This window comes from Macaca fascicularis, chromosome 20 (genome assembly GCF_037993035.2).
Source record: "Macaca fascicularis isolate 582-1 chromosome 20, T2T-MFA8v1.1".
In the NCBI taxonomy this organism is placed as follows: domain Eukaryota; kingdom Metazoa; phylum Chordata; class Mammalia; order Primates; family Cercopithecidae; genus Macaca; species Macaca fascicularis.
The window spans coordinates 32,436,289-32,452,893 of record NC_088394.1 but is presented as its reverse complement, the minus strand read 5'-3'; the positions used below and the strand labels follow the sequence as shown (position 1 = coordinate 32,452,893).

The following is a 16,605-nucleotide window of genomic DNA, read 5'->3' as shown; positions in this document are numbered from 1 at the left end:
ATTTGGAAGCGTATGGAGGGCTTTGGTGAAAAAGAAAATATCCTCAGATAAAAACTGGAAAGAAGCTTTCTGAGAAACTGCTTTGTGTTCTGTTAATTCATCTCACAGAGTTAAAGCTTTGCCCTCTAGAAGCCTTTCGCTAAGACTGTTCTTTTGGAATTTACGAAGTGTTATTTCGAAGCCCAAACAGGTTTCTGGTGAACAAGGAAATATCCTCAGATAAAAACTAGAAAGAAGCTTTCTGAGAAACTTCTTTGTGATCTGTGTATTCATCTCACAGAGTTACAGCTTTCCCCTCAAGAAGCCTTTTGCTAAGACTGTTCTTGTGGAATTTGCAAAGTGATATTTGGAAGCACATAGAGGGCAAGGGTGAAAAAGCAAATATCCTCAGATAAAAACTGGAAGGAAGCTTTCTGAAAAACTGCTTTGTGTTCTGTAAATTCACCTCACAGAGTTACAGCTTTCCCCTCAAGAAGGCGTTCGGTTCGTGTTTTCTTGTGGAATTTGCAAAGTGATATTTGGAAGCCCATAGAGGGCTATGGTGAAAAGGAAAATATCGTCAGACAAAAACTGAAAAGAAGCTTTCTGAGAAACTGCTTTGGAAGTGTGACTTCCTCTCACTGAGTTACAGCTGTATTTCGAGGAGCTGTTTTCTAGCCTTATTTCTGTGGAATCTGAGAAATGATATTTCAGATACCTTTGAAAACTATGGGGCCAATGGGAATATCCTCTGATAAAAATGAAAAAGAAGCTTTCTGAGAAACTTCTTTGTGATCTGTGAATGCTTGTCACAGAGTTACCGCTTTCCCCTCAAGAAGCCTTTCTCTAAGACTCTTCTTTTGGAATTTGCAAAGTGATATTTGGAAGTCCATGGAGGGCTATGGGGAAAAAGAAACTATTTTCAAATAAAAACTGGAGTGAATATTTTTGAGAAACAACTTTGTGTTCTGTGAATTCATCTCACAGAGTTACAGCCTTCCCCAAAGAAGCCGTTCGCTAAGACTGTTCTTGTGGATTTTGCAAAGTGATATTTGGAAGCCCATAAAGGGCTATTGTGAAAAAGAAAATATCCTCAGATAAAAACTGGAAAGAAGCTTTTCTGAGAAACTGCTTTGTGTTCTCTGAATTCATCTCACAGAGTTACAGCTTTCCCCTCAAGAACTCTTTTGGTCAGTCTCTCCTTGTGGAATTTGCAAAGTGAGATTTGGAAGTCCATGGAGGGCTACTGTGAAAAGGAAAATATCCTCAAATAAAAACTAGAAAGAACCTTTCTGAGATACTGCTTTGTGATGTGTGACTTCCACTCCCTGAGTTACAGCTGTGTTTCGTGGAGCTCTTTGCTAGCCTTATTTCTGTGGAATCTGACAACTGATATTTTGGATCCCTTTGAAGACTATGGGGCCAAAGGAAACATCCTCCGAAAAAAATGAGAAACAAGCTTTCTGAGAATCTTCTTTGTGATCTATAAATTCAACCCACAGAGTTACAGCTTTCCCCTCAAGAAGCCTTTCGCTAAGACTGTTCTTGTGGAATTTGCAAAGTGACATTTGGAAGCCGATAGAGGGCTAAGGTGAAAAACAAAATCTCCTCAGATAAAAAGTGGAAAGAAGATTTCTGAGAAATTGTTTCGTGATGTTTCACTTCCCCTCACTGAGTTACACTTGTATTTCGTGGAGCTGTTTGGTAGCCTTATTTCTGTGGAATCTGAGCACTGATATTTCGGATCCCTTTGAAGACTATAGGGCCAAAGGAAACATCCTCCGAAAAAAATGAGATTGAAGCTTTCTGAGAAACTTCTTTGTGATCTCTAAATTCATCTCAGAGAGTTACAGCTTTCCCCTCAAGAAGCCTTTCACTAAGACAGTTCTTGTGGAATTGGCAAAGTGATATTTGGAAGCCCATGAAGGGCTATGGTGAAAGAGAAGATATCCTCAGATAAAAAGTGGAAAGGAGCTTTCTGAGAAACTGCTTTGTGTACTGTTAAGTCATCTCACAGAATTACAGCTTTCCCTTCAAGAAGACGTTCACTAAGACCGTTTTTGTCGAATTTGCAAGGTGATATTTTGAAGCCAAAAGACGACTAAGGTGAAAAAGGAAATATCTTCAGATTAAAAGAGGAAAGAAGGTTTCTGAGAAACTGCTTTGTGATGTGTGACTTCCACTCACTGAGTTACAGCGGTATTTCATGGAGCTCTTTGCTAACCTTATTTCTGTGGTATCTGAGAACTGATATTTCGGATCCCTTTGAAGACTCTACACCCAAAGGAAATATCCTCTGATAGAAATGAGAAAGAAGCTTTCTGAGAAACTTCTTTGTAATCTGTGAATTCATATCACAGAGTTACATATTTACACTCAAGAAACCTTTCACTAATACTTTTCTTGTGGAATTTGCAAAGTGATATTTGGAAGCCCATGGAGGGCTGTGGCGAAAAAGAAAATATCCTCAGATAAAAATTGCAAAGAAGCTTTCTGAGAAACTGCTTTGTGTTCTGTTAATTCACCTCACAGAGTTACAGCTTTCCACTCAAGAAACCATTCGCTAAGACCGTTCTTGTGTAATGTGCAATGTGATATTTGGAAGCATATAGAGGGCTATGGGGAAAACAAAATATCCAAAGGTATTTAAGTGGAAAGAGGCCTTAGGAGACACTGTTTTCTAATGTGTGACTTCCACTCAGTGACTTACAGCTGTATTTAGTGGAGATCTTTGCTAGCCATATTTCTGTGGAATCTGAGAACTGATATTTCAGATCCCTTTGAAGACTATAGGGCCAAAGGAAAAATTCTCCGATAGAAATGAGAAAGAAGCCTTCTGAGTGGCTTCTTGGTGATCTGTGAATTCATCTCACAGTGTTACAGCTTTCCCCTCAAGAAGCCTTTCGCTAAGACTGTTCTTGTGGAATTTGCAAAGTGATATTTGGAAGCCCATGGAGGGCTTTGGTGAAAAAGATAATATCCTCAGATAAAAAAAGAAAGAAGCTTTCTGAGAAACTGCTTCGTGTTCTGTTACTTCATTTCACATTATTACAGCTTTCCGCACAAGAAGCTGTTCGCTAATACTGTTCTTCAGGAATTTACAAAGTGATATTCAGAATTCCATGGAATCTATGGTTGAAAAGAAAATATCCTCAGATAAAAAACGGAAAGAAGCTTTCTGAGAAACTGCTTTGTGTTCTGTTAATTCATCTCACAGAGTTACAGCTTCCCCCTCAAGAAGCCGTTCGCTAAGACTGTTCTTGTGGAATTTGCAAAGTAATATTTGGAAATCCATAAAGGTCTAAGGTGAAAACGAAAATAACCTCAGATAAAAACTGGAAAGAAGATTTCTGAGAAACTGCTTTGTGTTCTGTTAATTCATCTCCCAGAGTTACAGCTTTTCCCTCCAGAAGCTTTTAGCTAAGATTGTTCTTGTGGAATATTCAAAGTTATATATGGAAGCCCATGGAGGGTTAAGGTGAAAAAGAAAATATCCTCAGATAAAAACTGGAAAGAAGGTCTCTGAGAAACTGATTTGTGATATGTGAATTCCACTCAATGAGTTACAGCTGTATTTCATGGAGCTCTTTGTTAGCCTTATTTCTGTGGAATCTGAGAACTGATATTTCGGATTCCCATTGAAGAATATATTGCCAAAGGAAATATCCTCCGATAAAAATGAGAAAGAAGCTTTCTGAGAAAGTTCTTTGTGATCTGTGAATTCATCTCACAGAGTTACAGCTTTCCCCTCAAGAAGACGCTCGCTAATACTGTTCTTGTGGAATTTGGGAAGTGATATTTGGAAGCTTATGGAGGGCTTTGGTGAAAAAGAAAATATCCTCAGATAAAAACTGGAAAGAAGCTTTCTGAGAAACTGCTTTGTGTTCTGTTAATTCATCTCACAGAGTTAAAGCTTTGCCCTCTAGAAGCCTTTCGCTAAGACTGTTCTTTTGGAATTTACAAAGTGTTATTTCGAAGCCCAAACAGGTTTCTGGTGAACAAGGAAATATCCTCAGATAAAAACTTGAAAGAAGCTTTCTGAGAAACTGCTTTGTGTTCTGTTAATTCATCTCACAGAGTTACAGCTTCCCCCTCAAGAAATCGTTCGGTTAGTCTTTCCTGTGGAATTTGGAATGTGATACTTGGAATCCCATAGAGGGCTATGGTGAAAAAGGAAATATCCTCAGATAAAAACTAGAAAGAAGCTTTCTGAGAAACTTTTTTGTGATCTGTGTATTCATCTCACAGAGTAACAGCTTTCCCCTCAAGAAGCCTTTTGCTAAGACTGTTCTTGTGGAATTTGCAAAGTGATATTTGGAAGCTCATAGAGGGCAAGGGTGAAAAAGCAAATATCCTCAGATAAAAACTGGAAGGAAGCTTTCTGAAAAACTGCTTTGTGTTCTGTTAATTCACCTCACAGAGTTACAGCTTTCCCCTCAAGAAGGCGTTCGGTTCGTGTTTTCTTGTGGAATTTGCAAAGTGATATTTGGAAGCCCATAGAGGGCTATGGTGAAAAGGAAAATATCGTCAGATAAAAACTGAAAAGAAGCTTTCTGAGAAACTGCTTTGGAAGTGTGACTTCCTCTCACTGAGTTACAGCTGTATTTCGAGGAGCTGTTTTCTAGCCTTATTTCTGTGGAATCTGAGAAATGATATTTCAGATACCTTTGAACACTATGGGGCCAATGGGAATATCCTCTGATAAAAATGAAAAAGAAGCTTTCTGAGAAACTTCTTTGTGATCTGTGAATGCTTGTCACAGAGTTACCGCTTTCCCCTCAAGAAGCCTTTCTCTAAGACTCTTCTTTTGGAATTTGCAAAGTGATATTTGGAAGTCCATGGAGGGCTATGGGGAAAAAGAAACTATTCTCAAATGAAAACTGGAATGAAGATTTCTGAGAAACAACTTTGTGTTCTGTGAATTCATCTCACAGAGTCACAGCCTTCCCCAAAGAAGCCGTTCGCTAAGACTCTTCTTGTGGATTTTGCAAAGTGATATTTGGAAGCCCATAAAGGGCTATTGTGAAAAAGAAAATATCCTCAGATAAAAACTGGAAAGAAGCTTTTCTGAGAAACCGCTTTGTGTTCTCTGAATTCATCTCACAGAGTTACAGCTTTCCCCTCAAGAACTCTTTTGTTCAGTCTCTCCTTGTGGAATTTGCAAAGTGAGATTTGGAAGTCCATGGAGGGCTACTGTGAAAAAGAAAATATCCTCAAATAAAAACTAAAAAGAACCTTTCTGAGATACTGCTTTGTGAGGTGTGACTTCCACTCCCTGAGTTACAGCTGTGTTTCGCGGAGCTCTTTGCTAGCCTTATTTCTGTGGAATCTGACAACTGATATTTTGGATCCCTTTGAAGACTATAGGGCCAAAGGAAACATCCTCCGAAAAAAATGAGAAACAAGCTTTCTGAGAATCTTCTTTGTGATCTGTAAATTCAACCCACAGAGTTACAGCTTTCCCCTCAAGAAGCCTTTCGCTAAGACTGTTCTTGTGGAATTTGCAAAGTGACATTTGGAAGCCAATAGAGGGCTAAGGTGAAAATCAAAATCTCCTCAGATAAAAAGTGGAAAGAAGATTTCTGAGAAATTGTTTCGTGATGTTTCACTTCCCCTCACTGAGTTACACTTGTATTTCGTGGAGCTGTTTGGTAGCCTTATTTCTGTGGAATCTGAGCACTGATATTTCGGATCCCTTTGAAGACTATAGGGCCAAAGGAAACATCCTCCGAAAAAAATGAGATTGAAGCTTTCTGAGAAACTTCTTTGTGATCTGTAAATTCATCTCAGAGAGTTACAGCTTTCCCCTCAAGAAGCCTTTCACTAAGACAGTTCTTGTGGAATTGGCAAAGTGATATTTGGAAGCCCATGAAGGGCTATGGTGAAAAAGAAGATATCCTCAGATAAAAAGTGGAAAGGAGCTTTCTGAGAAACTGCTTTGTGTACTGTTAATTCATCTCACAGAATTACAGCTTTCCCTTCAAGAAGACGTTCACTAAGACTGTTTTTGTCGAATTTGCAAGGTGATATTTTGAAGCCAAAAGACGACTAAGGTGAAAAAGGAAATATCTTCAGATTAATAGAGGAAAGAAGGTTTCTGAGAAACTGCTTTGTGATGTGTGACTTCCACTCACTGAGTTACAGCGGTATTTCATGGAGCTCTTTGCTAACCTTATTTCTGTGGTATCTGAGAACTGATATTTCGGATCCCTTTGAAGACTATACACCCAAAGGAAATATCCTCTGATAGAAATGAGAAAGAAGCTTTCTGAGAAACTTCTTTGTAATCTGTGAATTCATATCACAGAGTTACATATTTCCACTCAAGAAACCTTTCACTAATACTTTTCTTGTGGAATTTGCAAAGTGATATTTGGAAGCCCATGGAGGGCTGTGGCGAAAAAGAAAATATCCTCAGATAAAAATTGCAAAGAAGCTTTCTGAGAAACTGCTTTGTGTTCTGTTAATTCATCTCACAGAGTTACAGCTTCCCCCTCAAGAAATCGTTCGGTTAGTCTTTCCTGTGGAATTTGGAATGTGATACTTGGAATCCCATAGAGGGCTATGGTGAAAAAGGAAATATCCTCAGATAAAAACTAGAAAGAAGCTTTCTGAGAAACTTTTTTGTGATCTGTGTATTCATCTCACAGAGTAACAGCTTTCCCCTCAAGAAGCCTTTTGCTAAGACTGTTCTTGTGGAATTTGCAAAGTGATATTTGGAAGCTCATAGATGGCAAGGGTGAAAAAGCAAATATCCTCAGATAAAAACTGGAAGGAAGCTTTCTGAAAAACTGCTTTGTGTTCTGTTAATTCACCTCACAGAGTTACAGCTTTCCCCTCAAGAAGGCGTTCGGTTCGTGTTTTCTTGTGGAATTTGCAAAGTGATATTTGGAAGCCCATAGAGGGCTATGGTGAAAAGGAAAATATCGTCAGATAAAAACTGAAAAGAAGCTTTCTGAGAAACTGCTTTGGAAGTGTGACTTCCTCTCACTGAGTTACAGCTGTATTTCGAGGAGCTGTTTTCTAGCCTTATTTCTGTGGAATCTGAGAAATGATATTTCAGATACCTTTGAACACTATGGGGCCAATGGGAATATCCTCTGATAAAAATGAAAAAGAAACTTTCTGAGAAACTTCTTTGTGATCTGTGAATGCTTGTCACAGAGTTACCGCTTTCCCCTCAAGAAGCCTTTCTCTAAGACTCTTCTTTTGGAATTTGCAAAGTGATATTTGGAAGTCCATGGAGGGCTATAGGGAAAAAGAAACTATTCTCAAATGAAAACTGGAATGAAGATTTTTGAGAAAGAACTTTGTGTTCTGTGAATTCATCTCACAGAGTTACAGCCTTCCCCAAAGAAGCCGTTCGCTAAGACTGTTCTTGTGGATTTTGCAAAGTGATATTTGGAAGCCCATAAAGGGCTATTGTGAAAAAGAAAATATCCTCAGATAAAAACTGGAAAGAAGCTTTTCTGAGAAACCGCTTTGTGTTCTCTGAATTCATCTCACAGAGTTACAGCTTTCCCCTCAAGAACTCTTTTGTTCAGTCTCTCCTTGTGGAATTTGCAAAGTGAGATTTGGAAGTCCATGGAGGGCTACTGTGAAAAAGAAAATATCCTCAAATAAAAACTAAAAAGAACCTTTCTGAGATACTGCTTTGTGAGGTGTGACTTCCACTCCCTGAGTTACAGCTGTGTTTCGCGGAGCTCTTTGCTAGCCTTATTTCTGTGGAATCTGACAACTGATATTTAGGATCCCTTTGAAGACTATAGGGCCAAAGGAAACATCCTCCGAAAAAAATGAGAAACAAGCTTTCTGAGAATCTTCTTTGTGATCTGTAAATTCAACCCACAGAGTTACAGCTTTCCCCTCAAGAAGCCTTTCGCTAAGACTGTTCTTGTGGAATTTGCAAAGTGACATTTGGAAGCCGATAGAGGGCTAAGGTGAAAAACAAAATCTCCTCAGATAAAAAGTGGAAAGAAGATTTGTGAGAAATTGTTTCGTGATGTTTCACTTCCCCTCACTGAGTTACACTTGTATTTCGTGGAGCTGTTTGGTAGCCTTATTTCTGTGGAATCTGAGCACTGATATTTCGGATCCCTTTGAAGACTATACGGCCAAAGGAAACATCCTCCGAAAAAAATGAGATTGAAGCTTTCTGAGAAACTTCTTTGTGATCTCTAAATTCATCTCAGAGAGTTACAGCTTTCCCCTCAAGAAGCCTTTCACTAAGACAGTTCTTGTGGAATTGGCAAAGTGATATTTGGAAGCCCATGAAGGGCTATGGTGAAAAAGAAGATATCCTCAGATAAAAAGTGGAAAGGAGCTTTCTGAGAAACTGCTTTGTGTACTGTTAATTCATCTCACAGAATTACAGCTTTCCCTTCAAGAAGACGTTCACTAAGACTGTTTTTGTCGAATTTGCAAGGTGATATTTTGAAGCCAAAAGACGACTAAGGTGAAAAAGGAAATATCTTCAGATTAATAGAGGAAAGAAGGTTTCTGAGAAACTGCTTTGTGATGTGTGACTTCCACTCACTGAGTTACAGCGGTATTTCATGGAGCTCTTTGCTAACCTTATTTCTGTGGTATCTGAGAACTGATATTTCCGATCCCTTTGAAGACTATACACCCAAAGGAAATATCCTCTGATAGAAATGAGAAAGAAGCTTTCTGAGAAACTTCTTTGTAATCTATGAATTCATATCACAGAGTTACATATTTCCACTCAAGAAACCTTTCACTAATACTTTTCTTGTGGAATTTGCAAAGTGATATTTGGAAGCCCATGGAGGGCTGTGGCGAAAAAGAAAATATCCTCAGATAAAAATTGCAAAGAAGCTTTCTGAGAAACTGCTTTGTGTTCTGTTAATTCACCTCACAGAGTTACAGCTTTCCACTCAAGAAACCATTCGCTAAGACCGTTCTTGTGTAATGTGCAATGTGATATTTGGAAGCATATAGAGGGCTATGGGGAAAACAAAATATCCAAAGGTATTTAAGTGGAAAGAGGCCTTATGAGACACTGTTTTCTAATGTGTGACTTCCACTCAGTGAGTTAGAGCTGTATTTAGTGGAGATCTTTGCTAGCCATATTTCTGTGGAATCTGACAACTGATATTTCAGATCCCTTTGAAGACTATAGGGCCAAAGGAAAAATTCTCCGATAGAAATGAGAAAGAAGCCTTCTGAGTGGCTTCTTTGTGATCTGTGAATTCATCTCACAGTGTTACAGCTTTCCCCTCAAGAAGCCTTTCGCTAAGACTGTTCTTGTGGAATTTGCAAAGTGATATTTGGAAGCCCATGGAGGGCTTTGGTGAAAAAGATAATATCCTCAGATAAAAAAAGAAAGAAGCTTTCTGAGAAACTGCTTCGTGTTCTGTTACTTCATTTCACATTATTACAGCTTTCCGCACCAGAAACTGTTCGCTAATACTGTTCTTCAGGAATTTACAAAGTGATATTCAGAATTCCATGGAATCTATGGTTGAAAAGAAAATATCCTCAGATAAAAAACGGAAAGAAGCTTTCTGAGAAACTGCTTTGTGTTCTGTTAATTCATCTCACACAGTTACAGCTTCCCCCTCAAGAAGCCGTTCGCTAAGACTGTTCTTGTGGAATTTGCAAAGTAATATTTGGAAATCCATAAAGGTCTAAGGTGAAAACGAAAATAACCTCAGATAAAAACTGGAAAGAAGATTTCTGAGAAACTGCTTTGTGTTCTGTTAATTCATCTCCCAGAGTTACAGCTTTTCCCTCCAGAAGCTTTTAGCTAAGATTGTTCTTGTGGAATATTCAAAGTTATATATGGAAGCCCATGGAGGGTTAAGGTGAAAAAGAAAATATCCTCAGATAAAAACTGGAAAGAAGGTCTCTGAGAAACTGATTTGTGATATGTGAATTCCACTCAATGAGTTACAGCTGTATTTCATGGAGCTCTTTGTTAGCCTTATTTCTGTGGAATCTGAGAACTGATATTTCGGATTCCCATTGAAGAATATATTGCCAAAGGAAATATCCTCCGATAAAAATGAGAAAGAAGCTTTCTGAGAAAGTTCTTTGTGATCTGTGAATTCATCTCACAGAGTTACAGCTTTCCCCTCAAGAAGACGCTCGCTAATACTGTTCTTGTGGAATTTGGGAAGTGATATTTGGAAGCGTATGGAGGGCTTTGGTGAAAAAGAAAATATCCTCAGATAAAAACTGGAAAGAAGCTTTCTGAGAAACTGCTTTGTGTTCTGTTAATTCATCTCACAGAGTTAAAGCTTTGCCCTCTAGAAGCCTTTCGCTAAGACTGTTCTTTTGGAATTTACAAAGTGTTATTTCGAAGCCCAAACAGGTTTCTGGTGAACAAGGAAATATCCTCAGATAAAAACTTGAAAGAAGCTTTCTGAGAAACTGCTTTGTGTTCTGTTAATTCATCTCATAGTGTTACAGCTTCCCCCTCAAGAAATCGTTCGGTTAGTCTTTCCTGTGGAATTTGGAATGTGATACTTGGAATCCCATAGAGGGCTATGGTGAAAAAGGAAATATCCTCAGATAAAAACTAGAAAGAAGCTTTCTGAGAAACTTCTTTGTGATCTGTGTATTCATCTCACAGAGTAACAGCTTTCCCCTCAAGAAGCCTTTTGCTAAGACTGTTCTTGTGGAATTTGCAAAGTGATATTTGGAAGCTCATAGATGGCAAGGGTGAAAAAGCAAATATCCTCAGATAAAAACTGGAAGGAAGCTTTCTGAAAAATTGCTTTGTGTTCTGTTAATTCATCTCACAGAGTTACAGCTTTCCCCTCAAGAAGGCGTTCGTTTCGCGTTTTCTTGTGGAATTTGCAAAGTGATATTTGGAACCCCTAGAGGGCTATGGTGAAAAGGAAAATATCGTCAGATAAAAACTGAAAAGAAGCTTTCTGAGAAACTGCTTTGGAAGTGTGACTTCCTCTCACTGAGTTACAGCTGTATTTCGAGGAGCTGTTTTCTAGCCTTATTTCTGTGGAATCTGAGAAATGATATTTCAGATACCTTTGAACACTATGGGGCCAATGGGAATATCCTCTGATAAAAATGAAAAAGAAGCTTTCTGAGAAACTTCTTTGTGATCTGTGAATGCTTGTCACAGAGTTACCGCTTTCCCCTCAAGAAGCCTTTCTCTAAGACTCTTCTTTTGGAATTTGCAAAGTGATATTTGGAAGTCCATGGAGGGCTATGGGGAAAAAGAAACTATTCTCAAATAAAAACTGGAATGAAGATTTTTGAGAAAGAACTTTGTGTTCTGTGAATTCATCTCACAGAGTTACAGCCTTCCCCAAAGAAGCCGTTCGCTAAGACTGTTCTTGTGGATTTTGCAAAGTGATATTTGGAAGCCCATAAAGGGCTATTGTGAAAAAGAAAATATCCTCAGATAAAAACTGGAAAGAAGCTTTTCTGAGAAACTGCTTTGTGTTCTCTGAATTCATCTCACAGAGTTACAGCTTTCCCCTCAAGAACTCTTTTGGTCAGTCTCCCCTTGTGGAATTTGCAAAGTGAGATTTGGAAGTCCATGGAGGGCTACTGTGAAAAAGAAAATATCCTCAAATAAAAACTAGAAAGAACCTTTCTGAGATACTGCTTTGTGATGTGTGACTTCCACTCCCTGAGTTACAGCTGTGTTTCGCGGAGCTCTTTGCTAGCCTTATTTCTGTGGAATCTGACAACTGATATTTTGGATCCCTTTGAAGACTATAGGGCCAAAGGAAACATCCTCCGAAAAAAATGAGAAACAAGCTTTCTGAGAATCTTCTTTGTGATCTGTAAATTCAAACCACAGAGTTACAGCTTTCCCCTCAAGAAGCCTTTCGCTAAGACTGTTCTTGTGGAATTTGCAAAGTGATATTTGGAAGCCCATGGAGGGCTTTGGTGAAAAAGATAATATCCTCAGATAAAAAAAGAAAGAAACTTTCTGAGAAACTGCTTCTTGTTCTGTTACTTCATTTCACATTATTACAGCTTTCCTCACAAGAAGCTGTTCGCTAATACTGTTCTTCAGGAATTTACAAGGTGATATTCAGAATTCCATGGAATCTATGGTTGAAAAGAAAATATCCTCAGATAAAAAATGGAAAGAAGCTTTCTAGGAAACTTCTTTGTGTTCTGTTAATTCATCTCACAGAGTTACAGCTTTCCCCTCAAGAAGCCGTTCGCTAAGACTGTTCTTGTGGAATTTGCAAAGTAATATTTGGAAATCCATAAAGGTCTAAGGTGAAAACGAAAATAACCTCAGATAAAAACTGGAAAGAAGATTTCTGAGAAATTGCTTGGTGTTCTGTTAATTCATCTCACAGAGTTACAGCTTTTCCCTCCAGAAGCTTTTAGCTAAGATTATTCTTGTGGAATATTCAAAGTTATATATGGAAGCCCATGGAGGGTTAAGGTGAAAAAGAAAATATCCTCAGATAAAAACTGGAAAGAAGGTCTCTGAGAAACTGATTTGTGATATGTGAATTCCACTCAATGAGTTACAGCTGTATTTCATGGAGCTCTTTGTTAGCCTTATTTCTGTGGAATCTGAGAACTGATATTTCGGATTCCCATTGAAGAATATATTGCCAAAGGAAATATCCTCCGATAAAAATGAGAAAGAAGCTTTCTGAGAAAGTTCTTTGTGATCTGTGAATTCATCTCACAGAGTTACAGCTTTCCCCTCAAGAAGCCTTTCGCTAAGACTGTTCTTGTGGAATTTGCAAAGTGACATTTGGAAGCCAATAGAGGGCTAAGGTGAAAAACAAAATCTCCTCAGATAAAAAGTGGAAAGAAGATTTCTGAGAAATTGTTTCGTGATGTTTCACTTCACCTCACTGAGTTACACTTGTATTTCGTGGAGCTGTTTGGTAGCCTTATTTCTGTGGAATCTGAGCACTGATATTTCGGATCCCTTTGAAGACTATAGGGCCAAAGGAAACATCCTCCGAAAAAAATGAGATTGAAGCTTTCTGAGAAACTTCTTTGTGATCTGTAAATTCATCTCAGAGAGTTACAGCTTTCCCCTCAAGAAGCCTTTCACTAAGACAGTTCTTGTGGAATTGGCAAAGTGATATTTGGAAGCCCATGAAGGGCTCTGGTGAAAAAGAAGATATCCTCAGATAAAAAGTGGAAAGGAGCTTTCTGAGAAACTGCTTTGTGTACTGTTAATTCATCTCACAGAATTACAGCTTTCCCTTCAAGAAGACGTTCACTAAGACTGTTTTTGTCGAATTTGCAAGGTGATATTTTGAAGCCAAAAGACGACTAAGGTGAAAAAGGAAATATCTTCAGATTAAAAGAGGAAAGAAGGTTTCTGAGAAACTGCTTTGTGATGTGTGACTTCCACTCACTGAGTTACAGCGGTATTTCATGGAGCTCTTTGCTAACCTTATTTCTGTGGTATCTGAGAACTGATATTTCGGATCCCTTTGAAGACTATACACCCAAAGGAAATATCCTCTGATAGAAATGAGAAAGAAGCTTTCTGAGAAACTTCTTTGTAATCTGTGAATTCATATCACAGAGTTACATATTTCCACTCAAGAAACCTTTCACTAATACTTTTCTTGTGGAATTTGCAAAGTGATATTTGGAAGCCCATGGAGGGCTGTGGCGAAAAAGAAAATATCCTCAGATAAAAATTGCAAAGAAGCTTTCTGAGAAACTGCTTTGTGTTCTGTTAATTCACCTCACAGAGTTACAGCTTTCCACTCAAGAAACCATTCGCTAAGACCGTTCTTGTGTAATGTGCAATGTGATATTTGGAAGCATATAGAGGGCTATGGGGAAAACAAAATATCCAAAGGTATTTAAGTGGAAAGAGGCCTTAGGAGACACTGTTTTCTAATGTGTGACTTCCACTCAGTGACTTACAGCTGTATTTAGTGGAGATCTTTGCTAGCCATATTTCTGTGGAATCTGAGAACTGATATTTCAGATCCCTTTGAAGACTATAGGGCCAAAGGAAAAATTCTCCGATAGAAATGAGAAAGAAGCCTTCTGAGTGGCTTCTTGGTGATCTGTGAATTCATCTCACAGTGTTACAGCTTTCCCCTCAAGAAGCCTTTCGCTAAGACTGTTCTTGTGGAATTTGCAAAGTGATATTTGGAAGCCCATGGAGGGCTTTGGTGAAAAAGATAATATCCTCAGATAAAAAAAGAAAGAAGCTTTCTCTGAAACTGCTTCGTGTTCTGTTACTTCATTTCACATTATTACAGCTTTCCACACAAGAAGCTGTTCGCTAATACTGTTCTTCAGGAATTTACAAAGTGATATTCAGAATTCCATGGAATCTATGGTTGAAAAGAAAATATCCTCAGATAAAAAATGGAAAGAAGCTTTCTAAGAAACTTCTTTGTGTTCTGTTAATTCATCTCACAGAGTTACAGCTTTCCCCTCAAGAAGCCGTTCGCTAAGACTGTTCTTGTGGAATTTGCAAAGTAATATTTGGAAATCCATAAAGGTCTAAAGTGAAAAAGGAAATAACCTCAGATAAAAACTGGAAAGAAGATTTCTGAGAAACTGCTTTGTGTTCTGTTAATTCACCTCACAGAGTTACAGGTTTCCACTCAAGAAACCATTCGCTAAGACCGTTCTTGTGTAATGTGCAATGTGATATTTGGAAGCATATAGAGTGCTATGGGGAAAACAAAATATCCAAAGGTATTTAAGTGGAAAGAGGCCTTATGAGAAACTGTTTTCTAATGTGTGACTTCCACTCAGTGACTTACAGCTGTATTTAGTGGAGATCTTTGCTAGCCATATTTCTGTGGAATCTGAGAACTGATATTTCAGATCCCTTTGAAGACTATAGGGCCAAAGGAAAAATTCTCCGATAGAAATGAGAAAGAAGCCTTCTGAGTGGCTTCTTTGTGATCTGTGAATTCATCTCACAGTGTTACAGCTTTCCCCTCAAGAAGCCTTTCGCTAAGACTGTTCTTGTGGAATTTGCAAAGTGATATTTGGAAGCCCATGGAGGGCTTTGGTGAAAAAGATAATATCCTCAGATTAAAACTGGAAGAAGATTTTGGAGAAACTGCTTTGTGATGTGTGACTTAAACTCACTGAGTTACAGCTGCATTTCGTGGAGCTCTTTGCTAGCCTTATTTCTGTGTAGTCTGAGAAGTGATACTTCGGATCCCTTTGAAGACTATAGGGCCAAAGGAAATATCCTCCGATAAAAATGAGAAAGAAGCTTTATGAGAAACTTCTTTGTGATCTGTTAATTCATCTCACAGTGTTACAGGTTTCCCCTCAAGAAGCCGTTCGCTAAGACTGTTGTTGTGGAATTTGTAAAATGATATTTGGAAACCCATAGAGGGCTATGGTGAAAAAGAATATATCATCAGAAAAACTGGAAAGAAGCTTTCTGAGGAACTGCTTTTTAATATGTGACTTCCATTCATTGAGTTACGTCTGTAGTTCATGGAGCACTTTGTTATACGTATTTCTGCGGAATCTGAGAACTGAAATTTCGGAACCCTTGGGAGACTGTAGGGACAAAGGAAATATTCTCCGATAAAAATGAGAATGGAGCTTTCTGATAAACTTCTTTGTGATCTTTGAATTCATCTCACAGAGTTACAGCATTCCCCTCAAGAAACAATGCTCTAAGACTGTTCTTGTGGAATTTGCAAAGTGATATTTGGAAGCCCATGGTGGGCTATGGTGAAAAACAATCTACCCTCAGATAAAAACTGGAAAGAACTTTCTGAGAAACTGCTTTGTGTTCTGTTAATTCATCTCACAGAGTTACATCTTTCCCCTCAAGAATCCGGTCCCTGAGACTGTTCTGTTGGAATTTGCAAAGTGATATTTGGAAGCCCAAAGAGGGTTATGGTGAAAAAGAAAATATCCTTAGATTAAAACTGGAAAGAAGCTTTCTGAGAAACTACTTTGTGATGTGTGACTTCCACTAACTGAGTTACAGCTGTACTTCGTGGAGCTATTGGCTAGCCTTTTTTCTGTGGAATCTGAGAACTGTTATTTTGGATCCCCTTGAAGACTATAGGGCCTAAGGAAATATCCTCCGATAGGAAATAGAAAGAAGCTTTCTGAGAAACTTCTTTTTGATCTGTGAATTCATCTCACAGAGTTACAGCTTTTCCCTCATAAGTCTTTGGCTAAGACTGTTCTTGTGTAATTTTCAAAGAGATATTTGGAAGCCCATGGAGAGCTATGGTGAAAAAGAAAATAATCCTCAGATAAAAACTGGAAAGAAGCTTTCTGAGGAACTGCTTTGTGTTCTGTTAATACATCTGACAGAGTTACAGCTTTCCCCTCAAGAAGCCATTCGCTAAGACTGTTCCTGTGGAAGTTACAAAGTGATATTTGGAAGCCCATATAGGGCTATGGTGAAAAAGAAAATATTTTCAGATAATAACTTGAAAGAAGCTCTCTGACAAATTGTTGTGTTATGTGTGACTTCCACTCAGTGAGTCACAGCTGTATTTCGTAGAGCTCTTTGCTAGCCTTATTTCTGTAAAATATGAGAACTGATATTTCAGATCCCATTGAAGACTATAGGGCCAAAGGAAATCTCCTCCGATAAAAATGAGAAAGAAGCTTTTTGAGAAACTTCTTTGTGATATGTGTATTCATCTCACTGAGTTACAGGTTTAATCTCAAGAAGCCATT

General features: G+C 38.4%; 1 pseudogene; it reads left to right on the top strand.

Annotated features, from left to right (window-relative positions):
• The first annotated feature begins 417 nt into the window (after nucleotides 1–417).
• On the top strand, nucleotides 418–15,015 carry LOC141409276 (uncharacterized; annotated as a pseudogene).
• Nucleotides 15,016–16,605: the final 1,590 nt, after the last annotated feature.